The 5240-nt window shown below is 46.6% G+C and overlaps 1 long non-coding RNA gene across 1 annotated transcript; it reads right to left on the bottom strand.

Annotated features, from left to right (window-relative positions):
• Positions 1 to 1038: 1038 nt before the first annotated feature.
• Positions 1039 to 1491, bottom strand: LOC120965994 (uncharacterized). The gene is made up of 2 exons (XR_005758954.2): positions 1397 to 1491; positions 1039 to 1250 (listed from the first exon to the last, which is right to left on the bottom strand). It is a non-coding gene; the product is annotated as an uncharacterized lncRNA (long non-coding RNA).
• Between the last annotated feature and the right edge of the window lie 3749 nt (positions 1492 to 5240).

Here is a 5240-nt window from a genome sequence, read left to right as displayed (position 1 = left end):
ATGTTTTTGGCATATTACTTGCACAAAAGGCGGGAAGCAACCGACTTGTTGTTAACTCCGACAATTTGGAAGTAATTGACACAATGAAGAATGGAGGACATACAGCGGGAGCGGCGGCGGCTGTGTTTGATGATTGTTATTTTATGGCTTGTGATTTTCTGTTAGTTAGATTTGAACATTGTAATAGGGAGGCAAATCAAGTAGCTCATGAAATTGCTAGAGTAGCTAAATTTTCCGAGACAAGGGATTGGTTTGAGGAACCTATGAGTGATATTGTAAATTTTCTTATAGACGATGTAACCATTATTACTAATAAATAAAAGGATGTTTCATTTCAAAAAAACTGGGAGGCCGTGGCCTCCTCACGCAGCCACCTTCCCTCCAAAAAAGATTCGGATTCCTCTGCTTCAAGCCAGTGCTGCCGTTGGTCTGCCGCGTCTCCGGTAGCCTCAGGGCCATGGGGCGCGGTGGATCCCAGCCCTTGCTGGTGGGTGGGATCTGTTTTTAGATGTTACCTCGAGTTTTGTTAGGGCTGGTGTCTTGCTCAGGAAGGCTAGACGGTGACGGCTGCCTAAAGATGCAATAACTTTCTTCCCACCTAGCCTCTGTTTCAGTGGTTCAGCTAGATCGTCTGTGAGCATTTCGAGGTATGTCTCTGGCGGATATGTCTTTTGTGGATTTTCTCAGATCTGGTCATTGTTAATCTATTTACGTGTGTCTTTAAGTTGGATCCTTTTGATCTACGCTATCTTCGTCGGCGGCGGTTGTTGTTTTGGTGTACTGGTCCTACGGGGCCTTAACACGATGACTACTCGGCTGTCTACTACATGTTTTGCCCTACCGTGGCGAGGGAGGGGCGATGACGGAGGCGTGCCTTCGGCAAGCTTTAGTGCTTGTACTCGTCACTGGTGGTCTACGGATCTTGATGTAACTTTTTTTTTCTGGCATTCAGTGTATTGCCATGATTGAGGAGAAAATATTGCACACGACAAAATAAAATAGAACATCCAAAATTGGTGATCAATATACGACCTTGAATGCATGTCACACAAAGATTGTATTATTGGATCCTAACATTTTCCGTTTAGTGCAACTCTAGTAACAGATGATGCAGTCACAATACTTGTGATGGTCGACAACCCTACAGTCAGCTCTCTTGACGTCTGGTCCCCAAATTTTTTGGCAGGCCGTCTGGCAAGTTGAGCCGGTGCACTTAGGACTTGAAAGAATAGTTCGCATCTCGCAATGATCTGTAGACAAGAATGCACATCATTAAAAGAAGTCCATACTGAGAAAATTACAGATAAATTCGTTCAATTTCACTGGCAATATTATTACTCTACTCCTGTTTACAGGATAAAGTAAACATACATGGACAGGGAGATTGATTCCTTACCATCAATGGAGTTTCCTAGCTGCACAAGCACCATAAGGCAAAGAAGAATAACTTTCCCCTCCATAAGAGCAGACTAAATTTTCTTATTCCCGGCGTCCACAAGCATACATGATCGTATCTTTATATATAGACTCGTAGGTAGAGAGCATTTTCTACCATATCACTAGATTAATTCCGAAAGATCTTCTTAATTTGTAAATATGGTATCCATATAATTGATTATATTTTCCATATTTATGCCAATATAAATTCTGTAGATGTTCTGAATTGTGCTCCATTAAAAGAGTTATCATCAAATCTAGCATTCAATAGCATATCATATGAGTAGTCGCACATTAGACGTTGTTAGACTACGGTTGACCATCACCAAGCAATGTTTCTTCTTGTTGTTGCTCCAAAACTTCTAATTTTCCTTTCCTTTCGTTGGATCAATTAAGTTCGGAATCAATAAGTCCCGAACGTTCCATGTTTTGCCATCTTGCCCCAAACGTGCTGGTTGTCAATGGATCGAAACGTGTGCATCTTACACTCCTGTCTGGCCACGCCATCCCAGTGCTCGTTCGGGACAAGGGCGAACGAGCTCTTCTCCGCCCACCCTGCACCACTAGTCTGCCTCACCCATTCCCCATCTCACCCGCAAGCATATGAAGGAGCCCTTGCAGGGGGCACGATCCAGTGCGACCCCGCCACATCTCCCGCGCCTTCGGCGACCGCCGAGCGCCGCCAGGTTCATTCACAGCTGCCCCTCTTCAGTCTGTCTTTCATTCCAGATAAATCAGATATAGCATCATCATGAGCATCTGCAGTCTCAGTGTCGCTGGGGTCAGCTGATGCACATCTACTCTTGTGCGGTGTTGTCGCACAATAAGCAGCATCCTCCATGCCCGCCTCGCCTCCCATCTGCTGGTTATCTATCAGTGTTAGAATCTTCTGCATCATCATTGATTCCTCAATATCCTTTCGAATAGCCAGATACATGTCCTTCCTCAACCTTTCATACAATTCATTCTGCTTCATTTCACTCCTCGCTTTTTCATGCTAAGTCTCTCTTCTTTGCTGAGTGTGAAAGCCCTCTCGTGCGGGACATTAACACCTATACCCCTTGCACGGCCAGGGGCTCTCTTGTTTCCAGAGCATCGGACAGAATGTCACATGGCCCTGAGTTCCTGTAGAACCTTCGAGGGATCTTGGAAGCCTTTAACATCACTTCATACAGTTCTTCGTCACGTGAGTTTTCAAAGTAATAAGTTTCGTCATCACGCCTCCTTGCACGTGCCCGCAAGTAGTCTCTGACGCGTTCGCCCCTGATTTCACTAAAGGCCGGTTTCCCACCATCCACTACTGCTTCTTTGTCCTCCTGGTCCCATATCGGTTTCATGCCGTAGTATCCTGCCAGACCAATACGGTGGGGGTGTGTGTTCTTCTTCTGAAGTTCCGATTGCTTGGCACTCTTCTCAGCAAACTCTTTAGTTGCCCTGACCCTTTTGAATTCTGCCCAATTTGCCTTTGTAATTTGGGGGGTATGCGGGGATTCACTACTAGGAAAAGGCCTAATAATGGCGCACCTAATTTGGCCATTAATGGCGCATTAGTGGTGCGCCATTAGTAGCACGCCATTAGTATATTTTACTAATGGCGCACCACTGGTGCGCCATTAGTATCTGGTATACTAATGGCGCACCCCAGATGCGCCATTAGTATATACAACAGTGCGCCATTAGTATGCCTCCCAGGGGGCCATGTATACCCAGGTGCTTTGGCATACTAATGGCGCACAACAACAGGATGCGCCATTAGTAACTTCGGCATACTAATGGCGCACTGTTTAGTAATGCGCCATTAGTATCCTTTGGCATACTAATGGCGCACTATGATGTGATGCGCCATTAGTATGAATATTAGGTTTTTTTTTAATTTTCTGTTTTTTGCACAGGTTACAAAATGTATAATTGGACAAAATATAGACAGCACACATCAACAACAGATTCATCGAATACAATAGAAGATTAGTCTCTGAATACAATTCATCATTTTAGTCTCCGAATACAATTCATCATATTAGTCTCCGAATTGAAAAGACCGAACAAAGATAGAACATTATATTACAAGTCTCGAGACCGCGAGTTTGTCTTCACATTACAAGTCGATATCGATCATCTAAACTACCATCACATAGAAGAGAGCTGCGGTCATCACGATGAGCATCATCACGATGAAACTCGTCTTCATCTGGTTCCTCCAACGCTCCCTCCCCTCTCCCGCTAGATAGCGGGCGTATCTAGATTCGGCCTCGGCCCTAGTGGCGTACCCTTTGTAACTGTTACCGCTGAATCGGTGAACCTGTCTCCGACACTCCTCCCAGTCGTCGTAGACTCCGGGAACCTTACCCTTGTACACGACATACCACGGCATCGCTATGCAGTAGCCAAACGAAACGTTAGTACCAATTCACAGACAATACATAAGCAATATATAAGTATGCAACAGAACGATCGGAAGAGAAAAGCAAGACATTAATAGCATCGATTACATCTAAGTTGAAGGACTCTCGAAACCAAAGAGACATACTACAAGTTCGTTAAAGTTTAATTACAACATGAGCCAATCGATGTTTCAGAACTAGACACAGCATCACTGCTTTCGACTCGACTCAAGGGACCAGAGCGTGGATGAAGCCGCCGTCTATCGTGGGAGTCATGAAACAACGGGCGTTGTCAGCCTGCATTTGTAGGATTGTGTCGATGTCACTGTTGGACGGTTGATTTCTGAGGTAGAACTGCCCCGAGGTACGAAGGACATCTTGATGATGATTTCCGCAAACTCTGACTGGATGCGAAAGAATTCTTGTCTGATGTCCGCGTCCTGGATTGCCGACACGCTCGCGGCCCAATCTTTGAGTCTACTCCATAGCAGTAGTTGATGATGGTCCCGTACGATCGCCCGCATGTGATGGATGGCGTAGTAGGCACCCTTCTGACCGCCAGGCGGCTGCTTGACGCAGCAGAACGTCGTATTGTGGGAGAACACGTGCTTGCCGTACTTACGAATAGGCCTGGTGAAGGTGCCTCCAGATTTGACGTAGCCGGGGAGAACATCATCAAGAACCTTCTTGACATTTGTGTAGTCTACGTTCGACTGACGGTCCAGGTCGAAATACGTGGCCATGGAATATTTGGGGCTTAGGAGGATGAGCGTGCAATGTGTGTCACTGCAGAAAACACGGAATGTTAAAAGAAAAACGATCGAAATCTAAGAATTCATATGTTACGGGGCGGTTGAGGGGAGGACTTACTCGGGAAAGTAAGGCACGAGGAAGTTATCCTTATCTTGGTTTGCCAGAATGACGCCTTCGAGGTAAGAACTCGCGACTTGCCGGTCCCCAGCGCTGCCCAAGATCTTGGCACGCATGTAGAAGGGGTCGACTATCACGATGTCCGGGGTCTTGTCGCGAATGATCCGCATCTCCATACTCAGCGAAAATAGCCGAATGAAGGTGTAGTGCAGCGGATGAAGGTTCAACATAGCGTGGATGTCATCAAACCGCAGGACGATCGTACCCCCGATGGAGTTATCCACAAAGCCCTTGCCCTCTGGCACCTTGGCCGCGAAAACCGGGTATGCCACATCCTTCTCTCGGAGACGCCGCTTCTCCAAAGAAAGAACACTGTCATGCAGACTCCGCATAGCACCGGTTGCAGCATCGAGCATATTTCTCGGTAGCATCGGCCTACCCGCCACATGCACCCTCCTCGAGATATCCGCAGTTGAAGGTGGCCCGTCCTGAGCACGGATCGTACTCGGTGCCGGCTGGCCCGCACCCTTGTTAGTCTTTCTTTTGCGTGCC

Source organism: Aegilops tauschii, chromosome 6 (assembly GCF_002575655.3).
Source record: "Aegilops tauschii subsp. strangulata cultivar AL8/78 chromosome 6, Aet v6.0, whole genome shotgun sequence".
Classification (NCBI taxonomy): Eukaryota; Viridiplantae; Streptophyta; class Magnoliopsida; order Poales; family Poaceae; genus Aegilops; species Aegilops tauschii.
The sequence above is the reverse complement of the archived record's forward strand: the minus strand, read 5'-3'. Positions and strand labels throughout refer to the sequence as shown.